Source organism: Mastomys coucha, unplaced genomic scaffold (genome assembly GCF_008632895.1).
Source record: "Mastomys coucha isolate ucsf_1 unplaced genomic scaffold, UCSF_Mcou_1 pScaffold4, whole genome shotgun sequence".
NCBI lineage: Eukaryota > Metazoa > Chordata > Mammalia > Rodentia > Muridae > Mastomys > Mastomys coucha.
In genome coordinates, this window is record NW_022196910.1 from 38561772 (window position 1) to 38573825 (window position 12054).

The window sequence follows — 12054 nt, forward strand, 5'->3', positions numbered from 1 at the left end:
GACCTACTTCCCCCAGTGACCCACCTTCCCCCAGTGAGGCCCCACTTCCTAAAGGTCCTTCCCTCCCAAACCTCACTACCAGCTGGGGATGGATCAAGTCTGCAAACACGGGAACCATAGGGGACATTCCATTCCACATTCAGACCACAACAATGGAGATGGTGGGTTTTGTGTTTTGATTTTGAGAGAGATAGTCTCATTTAGGCAAGGAATCCAAGCTCTGCCTGGAATTCACCATCCAGCCAAAGGTGATTGTGAACTCCTGATTCTCCTCCCCCATCCTCAGGAGAGCCTTCAAGCCAGCCTGGTAGTTTGTATTTGTCTGTTGTCAAACTGTTGCCTGGTAATTCCCTCAGCCTGACATTAATTGTTGTTCTGGCAACCACACATCGTTTGGTTTTCGGTTTAGGGTAAATGAATGTTTTGGGACTTTGTGTCACATCTAACGTGCTGGGCCAGCTCTTTTGTGTTTAAAGAACAAAATCTGCTGAGCCATCTCAGTGGCCCAGTATCAAGTGATTTCAAAGCCTTCATGAGACAAAGTTTTATTCATGACTATGCTAATGCAATAGATTATAATGATAAAATTTGCTATAGACAAATTCAATCAAAAATCTAATTAATCATATTTTGTGTTTTAATGCACCATTGGATCAAATTTATAAATATTTTAATTAGAAGGCCTGCTTGAATAGAGTCATACCTGAGACATCTAAGTTCTGGATTGTTCATCTCTCTGTCTTTCTGTCTCTCTTTTATGCTTATTGTCTGAATGTTATAGTTAGTCTGTCTTTGATATGAAGGTTATGTTCCTTCCATAGAAAGTGTTCTTTTCTCTGCCCCAGGATATGTAAACAATGTAGAATCACCAGTTTCTTGGTGTTCAGGTGAATCTCATTGGCACTGTATAAATTTGGTGCCCTTTTCAAAGGTGTCTCTGTATTATCGATCTCTCACAGTGTAAGAAATCATTCGAAAGCTGGGCGGTGGTGGTGCACACCTTTAATCCCAGCACTTGGGAGGCAGAGACAGACGGATTTCTGAGTTCGAGGCCAGCCTAGTCTACAGAGTGAGTTCCAGGACAGCCGGGGCTACACAGAGAAACCCTGTCTCAAAAAAAAAAAAAAAAAAAAAAAAAAAAAAAAAAAAAAGAAAGAAAGAAAAAAGAAAAAAAAGAAATCATTCCTAAACTCACTGGGCAGGAACATCAATAACCATCCTCTCTGCACCCCTGAGGTCTTAGCATAGCGGGAAATCCTGGCTTGAAGTTCCTGAGTTTGTGGTCAGGTATTGATGGCTGGGACTGCAGGCATCAGAAGGTTTTGTTGACATCAAACTGATTTGCTAACATGACTGGCAGGTGGACCAAGAGCATCTGTTCCTCTTCTACTAACCTCTCTAGAAGATTGCCAAGTAGCCCTGGCTTTGCCTAGAGCAAGATAGATGCAATGCCTTCTACTCACCCAGTTTGAGAAGTCACACACACTGTCTCACTTTTGTCTTAATCTTCTGGATAGTGCCAGGCTAACTGGCCTTGATTCTGCCCTGAGTTGGGAACCAGATTATACAGTATGAGGGTTTGTTTTCAGAGGTGTGGCTCATTGGAGTTTGTCTTGTAGGATGAGCCCCCAAACCTCTTGGAATCGTTTCAGTTATTTCATGGAGATTAGTCAGGTTCAAACTCTTAGTGAATCACTTTTCACACCTGTTATGGTTTAATTGGAAATGTCCTCCCAAAGGCTCATGCTTTGAACATTTGGTCCCAACCTTGGTTGTGCTATTTTGGAAACCTTGGAAGGTATGCCCCACTGAAGGAAATAGATCATTTGGAGTGTGGGTCCTTGGGGGTAAATTATCTCTGGCAGCTTCCTGGCTCAGTCTCTCTGCTCCCAGGTCTATCAGCGAACAGCAATCCTATGTCACATGCTTCTGCAGCCATGATTATGTGTTGAATGCATGTGGCCAAGAAATTATGGACTGATCTGTCTTAGTCAGGGTTTCCATCCCTGCAGAAACATCATTACCAAGAAGCAAGTTGGGGAGGAAAGGGTTTATTCAGCTTACACTTCCACACTGCTGGTCATCACCAAAGGAAGTCAGGACTGGAACTCAAGCAGGTCAGGAAGCAGGAGCTGATGCAGAGGCCATGAGGGGATGTTACTTACTGGCTTGCTTCCCCTGGCTTGCTCAGCCTGCCCTCTTATAGAATCCAAGACTACCCGCCCAGGGATGGCACCACCCACAGTGGGCCCTCCCACCCTTGATCACCAACTGAGAAAATGCCCCACAGCTGGATCTCATGGAGGTACTTCCCTAACTGAAGCTCCTTTCTCTGTGATAACTCCATCCTGTGTCAAGTTGACTTATAAAACCAGCCAGTACAGACCCCTCTGAGATTGAACCAAAGTAAACAGTTCTCTTGGGTTTTTTTCTTTGGTGGGGGAAGGGGGGGTCAGGTGTTAATTTATGGCAATACAAAGTAAGTGATACAACATTTCATAGTTTTTTAGGAGCTTCACCTTGAATTGTCAGTTAAATATTCTGTAAGTTTTTAGTCAGAAAGTTCTTTCTCTCTCCAAAATTATCCATAACATGTATACTTTTATACATAATATACATATACATATACATATACACATATATGAATAAAACTTTATACATATGTGTCTCACTGTGATCATCTAAAACTTTTGCAGCTTTAGCCCATTTATATAATTTCCAAGACCTTAAATATTTGGCCTAGCTACCAGATATCTTCATATCTGAAAGTGTTAGCTGCAGGTTTTAGTTAGCTTTCTTGATGCTCTATTAAAAAATAACTCTAATAAAAACCACTTAAGGGGGAAAGGGTTTATTTTGTCTTGCTGTTTGAGGATGCACAGTCAGTCGAGGTAGAAAGTGACTAAAGCAGTAGCTTGAAGCAACTGGTTACATTGTATCCATAGTCCAGAGTCAGACTTGCTTAATTAGACTTGGCTTTACTCTCTTGTTCTTACCTCAGCTCCTGGAATAAAACAGTCCACACTTAGGGTAGGTCTTCCTACGTGAATAAGTTGAATCTAGATGATCCCTCACAATCAAGATTGGCCTGAGTCTTCCATGTGTCTAGATCAACCTTCCCAATGCTGTGTGTGATTCTTTCATATAGTTCTTCATGTTGTGGTGACCCCCAACCATAAATTATTTTCACTAACACATTGCAACTATAATTTTGCTACTGTTATGAATCATAATGTAAATATCTGAAATGCTGAAGATCTGATATGTGACCCCTGTGAAAGGGTTGGGTGTTTGACTCCCAAATGGGTTGTGACCCATGGGTTGGGAACCACTAGTCTAGATCCTAACTTGACAATATTACCCATGCATCCTATGGGGTTTTATTGTTGTTGGTGTTTGTTTGTTTTGAGATAGCCGACTAATTGTTCCAGTAGCATTAAGAAACCATACCATGTTTCTAATATTGATTTGAGATCTCTCCTGCACTATAATAAATTTCCATAAGCAGCTGGGACTATCTCTAGACTGTCTATCATAATACTTGTACTGGCTGGTTTGTGTGTCAACTTGTCACAGGCTGCAGTTATCGCAGAGAAGGGAGCTTCAGTTGGGGAAGTGCCTCCATAAGATCCAGCTGTGGGGCATTTTCTCAATTAGTGATCAAGGGGGTAGGGCCCCTTGTGGGTGGTGCCATCCCTGGGCTGGAAGTCTTGGGTTCTATAAGAGAGCAGGCTGAGCAAGCCAGGAGGAGCAAGCCAGCAAGGAACATCCCTCCATGGCCTTTGTGTCAGCTCCTGCTTTCTGACCTGCTTGAGTTCCAGTCCTGACTTCCTTTGTGATGAACAGCAATGTGGAAGTAAGCCAAATAAACCCTTTCCTCCCCAACTTGCTTCATGGTCATGATGTTTGTGCAGGAATAGAAACCCTGACTAAGACAATACTAAATAACAACAGAAGGATCTGGGGTTTAGCACAAATGCCTTTAATATTTCCCAAGGAAGACTATGTTGGTATCTGGTCTGAAACAGATTTAAGTGGGGAACATTTATCATTTTTTCTTTTATTGTGTTTCTCTGTTTTGTTATCTAAGATGTTGTAATTGTCATATGGCTTTGCAGGATTTATATGTGTGGTAGTTTGAGTGAGAATGGCCCTTCATAAATTTGACTCTGTTTCCCTGATGGTGAACTGTTCAGGAATACTTAGGCGATGTGGTCCGGTAAGAGGAGGTGTGTTGCTGATAGTGGCCTTGGAGATTTCAAAGGCTCACACCAGGCTGTCTCACTAGCTTTCTGCCTTCTGCCTGCTGATGACGATATAAACTCTCAGCTACTGTTCCAGTGCCATGCCTGCCTGCTTGCAGCCATGCTTCCCACCATGATGGTCATGGACTAACCCCCTGAAACTGTAAGCAAGTCCCCCAATTAAGTGGACCATTTTAGAAGTTGCCGTTGGTCATGGTGTCTCTTTACAGCAATAGAATAGAAACTAAGAAAAAAGGATAAACAGTAAATATTACTAGAGTTTCTAGAGTTGAACTGTCTGCACACAAATCCTTTGAGGTTATGAATTGCCATTGCGTGGTTCTTATTTATAGTTACTTTGGTATTGAGGGTGTGATGGTGTCTCAGTTAAGTTATGTTGTTGTGAATAGACACCATGATCACAGCAACTCTTATAAAGCACAACATTTAATTAGAGCTGGCTTTCAGTTTCAGAAGTTCAGTCCGTTATCATCATTGCAGGAAGCAAGTCAGTAATGCAGGCAGACATGGCGCTGGAGGAGCCAAGAGTTCTACATCTTGATCCTAAGGCAGCCAGGGGGAGACTGGAATTCCACACTGGGCGGAACTTGAACATAGGAGAACTCAAAGCCCCTTCCCACAAGGCCACACCTCCTAATAGTGCCACTTGCCCTGGGCCAATCCTATTCAAACCACCACTGATGGTTAGTTTGAATTGTCAACTTGACATAATCTAGAATCCCCTGGGGAAAGGGTCTCAGTGAGGCGATGAATAGATTCAGTGACCTGTGGACATGTATGTTGGGGGAGTACCTTGGTTATTTTTAATTGAAATGGAAAGACCCATCCACTATGGGCAGCACTATTCTCTTAGCAGGGCATCCTGGCTTGTATTAGAGGAGAGAAAGCACACCGAGCATTAGTATGCATGCACTCATTTGCTCTGCTCTTGACTGTGGATGTGCCATGGCTGGCTGCTTCAAGTTCTAGCTGCCTTGAGATCCCTGCAGGGATGGAACATAGTCTGGAATTAAAGGCTAAAATAAGCCCCTTTTTCCCTAAGTCGCTTTTGTCACAGTATTTTATTATAGCAAGAGGAAATGAAACTAATTCAGGAAGCGCCTTAAGAATGAGCTTATGGCTTCGATATCTCTTCTAGATGCTGCAAGATATGTGCTTTATATTGCCTTCATAAAAATAATTTGAAGTGCCAGTGAGGTAGCAGGTATACAAGGGTGCCAGCAGCCAAGGCTGGCACCCTGAGTTCAGTCCCTGGAACCCATGTGGAAGAAAGGGAGAACCAGTTCTCCCAAATTACCATCTGACCTTTGCAGACACAGAGCACTTTCAGTGTGCTGAACACATGGAGGTTCAGGAAGGACTGTGTATCTGTGTGGTGGGAGCTGTCGGGGGCACCAATTTGTCTTAGTCAGGGTTTCTCTTCCTGGACAAAACATCATGACCAAGAAGCAAGTTGGGGAGGAAAGGGTTTACTCAGTTTACACTTCCATGTTGCTGATCTCAGTGAGTCTCCAAGAGTCCAGGTCAGTTGATCCTGTTAAAACTCTGTTTCTTATTTCTTATTATCATGTGTGCATATGATGTATGGGCATGGGCACACACATGCCACAGTACATGTGTGGAGGTCAGAGGGCAACTTTAAGGTCATCTCTCTCCTTCTGTCTTTACATAAGTTCAAGGGATTGAGCTCATGTTATAGATGCTTTTGGCAGATATCTTTACCCACTTCCTGAGCCCACTGGCCCTGGGGACATCTGCCCTGAAGAGACAAGATCCACCTACAGCCTTCACCTTCTCGTAGCATGGGTGCTCTGAGGAAATTCCAATTTCTTGACCTCCATAGTTTCAGTAATCTGACAGCCAAGGGAGAGGCACAATGTCTCTTTTTAGAATATCTTTTCTTTTGCCATAACATTTATACCTGGAGAGGCCCATGGATATTTTAGGCTCTTGCCCCAAAACTTGCATCTGACTGTTCCTAATTGGTTTCTAGAGACACTGTTTCTCAGTGTAGCCCTGATTGTCCTGGAACTGTCCCTGTAGACCAGGTTGGCCTCAAACTCAGAGAGATCTACCTGCCTCTGCTTCCTGAATACAGGTATTAAAAATGTTTGCTACCACTGCTCAGTGAATTATATATTTTAAATAATACATTGGAAATAAGTAACCTTGATTTTGTGACTTCTATGAGACATTCTAGGGAGTTATAAAAATGGAAGGGAAGGCCATGGAACTTTTAGCTTATGGCTGGTAGGTCAGAAACACAGGTCGTAACTCAGGTATGTCTGAAGTGGGGACAATTTTGTTGGGTCAAAATTGTGGGATCTGGGGTATCCTCAGATAGGTAGTGTTATTCTTGGGGTTCTCTAATTTCTTTTATATTCTTGAAGGAAAAAATTGAGACAATAGAAACAGACAGTTGGAATAGAAGTTTACTAGGAGAATAAATACACCAAAGAGGGTTTGGAGTGGGTTGTCTCAAGGCAAAGAGCAGCCTAGTGGGTCTGTGTTGTGTATTTTATTTTGTTTTTCATGTGTGTATGTGTGTGTGTGTGTGTGTGTGTGTGTGTGTGTGCTTCAAAGAAATCAAAGGAAAGCACTGGATCCCCTGAAGTGGAGTTACAGGCAGTTGTGAGCTTCCCTGCTTCTGTGATCCAAACTCAGACCCTCTGGAAGAGCAGCAAGAGCTCCTAACTGCTGAGCCCTCTCCCCAGCCTCCTAGGTGAAAATTTTAAATAAATACAGTATGAATATTTATGAGATAGGTAGCATATTTATGAGATAAAATAACCATTTTCTCTTATCCCCAATCATGGTGAACACTATGTCCCCTTTAGGTAATTTCTTTCCACAGTTTTCATAAAAGTGGAAATCTGTTGAATAATAATGCACATAAATAATGTCATCGGTCTTCCAAGGATAAAGGCCCTTCTTTAGTGCATGTGTGTGGGCGAATGCCCTGGTGCCTTAGTTTCCAATGGAGAAGCATCCTATATGCAGCTTTAAGTATGTTTAACCATAAAGATGCTTTGGGACTCTTGGGGGACACAGCTAGTTTTCCCTAGTTCCTGTGTCTCTAACTCCTTGGTATCAGAATTGAATACGATTATAGGAGACCTAGAGTTGGATAATTGGTTGATGTGGGAGCCCATCCTTTTTGTACATTTGGCGTCAGAATCAAACAGCAGTAAAGTATTGAGAGGAGATAGGAGCTTCATTTGGTTGGAAAGAGTGCTACCGAACATCACAGCAGGTAAGAGTGAGCTTGACCTCATGAGGCCAGGGCTTGTCCTCATTTCTACTGACATCTGCAGTCACTGCAGTGCCAACATGGAGAGATGGCAGCACGGAAAAGCCGCTCTGGGAAGGTCTCAGCAGAAGAGGCAAACAATAAAAATGGTATCCATGGAGATGTCCTCTGTTTCCAAGGAGCAACAATGAACACCGCTACTTTGTTTCACTTTGAAACTTTTCTTCGGAATAGCTAGCAACCTGCCTTCTGGGTTAAATTTATTCTACATTATAAAAATTAAAACTTGCCATAGACATCAGCATGAATCATAGTCAAGACAAAGAAGGAAGCAGGCTGGGCTTCCTGAAGGCAAGACTTCCTGACTAGAAGAAAAATATATAAATTATTGAATTATCTGCATTTTGAGTATGATATTGCCGGATGAGAATCCTTGTATTCCTGCCATTTCTTTGCTGGTATAAATAGAGCAATTCTTTTCAAACCACCTCCACAGGTACACTTTCTTCAGATTAAAAAGCTAGGAAAGCAACTACTTAAATTAGGCAAGAAACCAGAACTAAGCCTAGAAAATTATTTTAGTACTGACTAATGTCACCATTTTATTTTTAACCTATACGATAGATCATAATAGAAACTTATTTTTAAATTGTAAAATGACTAATTTTTTGCATAAGGGAAACTATTTTAAAATTAAGTCTAATATTATGATATCTTACTTTAATGTAAAATTTGGGGAAGAATTTTATTGAGTACTGTGGTGGTTTGAATATGCTTGGCCCATAGGAAATGGCAATGTTAGGAAGTGTGGCCTTGTTGGAGTGGGTGTGGCCCTGGCCACTGTGGGAAGGCTTTGAGGTCTGCCCATTGTGGAAGAGAGGCCCATCTCCTGGCTGCCTGCAGGAGATAGCATCTTCCTTATGGCTGCCTTTGGATCAAGATGTAGAACTCTCAGCTGCTCCAGCACCAAGTCTGCCTGCATGCTGCCATGCTTCCCACCATGATGATCCTTCTGACTGAACCCCTGAAACTGTAAGCTAGCCCCAATTAAATATTTTCCTTTGTCAGGGTTGCCTTGGTCATGGTGTCTCTTCGCAGCAGCAAAACCCTAAAAAGGCAAGCATATATTCCATAGAAAATATTGTTGCACAATTCTGTGAGTAGAATTTATGAAACTACAGTTTATTATTTCTTTCAGAGTTAATGTTATGAAGGAAGAAGTTGAAGGATAGTAGCACAGGAACTGTGCAATACTGATTTTCCGTGCTGTAGGTAACCAGGCAGATTAGTCTGAGGTAGAAGTGTTTAGTGCGTGTGACACAGTTAAAGGAGACTCATATTAAATGATACTGTTTACTAATTCTGGAATTCTAGCCAGGTTGCTTGTCATCAGCATTACTAATAGTCTCAATTACACTTCAGACCATTACTGACACAACTGTGAACCCCCTCTAAGCAGATGGGTAACTCTTAAGTCTATGACATAGAGTTAAAAGTTCTCAAGCTCTTCATGGATTCATTCAGTTAAGGGTATATATGCAAACTAAGCTTCCCTGTGTTCAAAGAAACAAGTAAATTTGGTTTATAAGTGTGATGTATCATGCTCTGCTTAAAAACCTTCCCATGGAAACTTTCATGACTGAAGCCCACTCTACACTACTCTTACTCCCAATTCTCTGCTTCGTACTTTCTACAAAGATCTTCTTTACACTAACACAAGATGCTCAACCAAGCTTCAATGGCCCATTTTGCCCCCTAAGACTCTTCTTTTTCTCAATTTATTTATCCTTGAGAACTTAGTTCGGTTCTTGGGATACGTGATTAGTCTTCCTGACCCTTGGGTAACTTTCACTTTTTTCTTCCCACAGTACAGGCATCTGTGTGCCTCTCCCCCAGATCATGAGTCACAGTAGAATGTGCGTTTCTGAAAGCAAAGGCAGGATATTTTTTCTTCAGAGTTGTGTGCCTTGTGCATGTCTGGCAAGCACTCTGCTCTTTAGTGAGAGCCCCACCCAGCAATAGCTAGAGTTCACTCATCCTTGCATCTCTGCCTCTCAGTTTGCCCTCATCCTACTGCCCAGCACTGTGTCTGGCACGATGCATCTTTAACAGACAAGCAAACGCCCAGCTGGTGCAGTCCCTCATCACGTCCTCTACGCAGGTCAACTTCAGTATGCTTAGGCACACAAACGCATTCAATTTAAGCTAAAACGATGTGCATAATTTAATCCAAAAATTTCACTCAGAGAATAAAAACTAAAAAGCTAAATATTTGTGGTAGGTTTGGAAACTAAATGTCATTGGAAATTTGCACAGGGGCAGACTCCTTGCAGAAAGAACACCTTAGCCTCATGCTGAGTACCTAAAGATAGTCATTTATTACTAACAAAGGACTCTGGTGTGCATTGCCCTCTATTTTCTAGGGACATTTTCACACCTGTGATAGTTTGTATGTACTTGGGCCAGGGAGTAGCACTATTTGGAGTAGGTGTGTCACTGTGGGTGTGGGCTTTCCTACTTTAGTCCTAGCTGCCTGGAAGCCAGTATTCTGCTAGCAGCCTTCAGATGAAGATGCAGAGAAGACTTAGCTTGTCTTGTACCATGCCCTCCTAGATACTGCCATGCTCCCGCCTTGATGATAATGGACTGAACCTCTGAACCTGTGAGCCAGCCCCAATGAAATGTTGCTTTTTATAAGAGTTGCCTTGGTCGTGGTGTCTGTTCACAGCAATAAAACCCTAAGACATCACACCATGGATGTCATGGACTGGGATTTCTTACAGGGTCCCTTGTTCCGCAGGACGATGGGTTCTGGTCAGGTGTGCTCAGGATTCGGCTTTGACAAACAGACTCGACACAAGTGGTGTAAGGTCTGAGTGTATTTCTTTAAAAATTGACATGAGGCTTTTACAAACATTGCAAAAGAGAAATGAAAAATCTGGCAGCTCAGTAGTTGAGGTACATCTGAGGCCATCTAAAACACCCTGGATCTAAAACATCAGCCATCTCCTCTGGACTGGTGCAGCACCCCTGGGCTTCGAGTATGTTCGAGCTGCATGGTCCTGGCCAGAGTCTCAAGGGGTTGCGGGTGTGCCAGCCTGGAGGGTAGAGTCCTCAATGCTGAATGCTCGAATCTTCAATGTTGAATGCTCGAATCTCAAATGCTCAATCTCTTGAATCTTGACTGGTGCTGCACCCCCCCTTCCCCCGGCCCAAGCACTCTGGGCCCGGGGGGGGGGGTGCTACGGACTGCATGAATCTAAGCCCTAGTCCACCTAAGTTCTGCAAGTGAGTCTGAATGCTGAATGCAGACTGCCTGCTGCTGAAGCTCAATCTAGAATGCTCAATGTCTCTCTTTCTGTAAGCTTTAATGCCCTACCCACAATGCTGGAGGCAATTAGTTTGTATGGTTTAACATTCCAAGCCAGGGTTTGACTAGGACGTTGGAACCTTGGTGAAGGTCAGAGAGCAATGTCTGAATTTTCTCTTTCTTGCTGTAAAGAAATGATATCTTGGTGGGCCCCTAGCACACAAATACGAGGACATATCTGGGCTACCTCTGAGTTTGGGGTGCCAGGCAACAATGTGGAGGCAGGAGACTGACTTTCCTTGAAGTTTACGCCTCAAATATCTCCGTCACACAAAGTGTGCGTGATACATGGATCTGTTTCGGTGATCGGCTCTTTTTCAACAATGTATGTTAATAATGCATATTGACAATACTCTTAAGCTGGGCAGTGGTGGTGCACACCTTTAATCCCAGCACTTGGGAGCCAGAGGCAGGTGGATTTCTGAGTGTGAGGCCAGCCTGGTCTACAGAGTGAGTTCCAGGACAGCCAGGGCTATGCAGAGAAACCCTGTCTCAAAAATACAAAACAAACAAACAAACAGACAGACAATACTCTACAATAAACAAAATACTGTTCATCTTAATAGATAATAACAAGAAAATAATTTTAAATGGTAATCAATATCACAAAACCCAGGTAATTAACATTTTTATTGGTAAGTTTCCTGACATACTTCCCTAATTTTTACCATACACTTTCGCTTTATACCATTCGAAGGCCACCTTATAACATGATGGCTTTTGCTTATCTCTGTCTTGCTTCTAGAACATCCCTCCTGTTCTACCCCTACTTCCTTTCACTTTGGCTCAATATATTACCTGAGAAAAAAATCTAAAGTTGGACAGAATTATCCAGCCCATTGTCCATGGGATATAGTCCTTCATAGTCGGGAGGGAATGAAGGCCATAGGATTTTACAGCTGTGGTGTCAGGAGCATAATATGGCAATGACAATATGTAGAGGCTGCTTGTCATATGCCATTGATCAGGAAACAGAATGCTTAGCTGGAAGTGAAGCTAGCTTATAAACCTCAAGTCCCCACTTTATGGCCCTACACATGCCTGCTAGCTCTCCCTACCAAGTCCACAAGAGTTCATAATCTCAATGCCACCAGCTGCAGACCAAGTGTTTAAGCCTGGGAGCCCGTGAGGGACTTTTCACGTTCAATCTGTAGCAGCTGCTTGGAAGC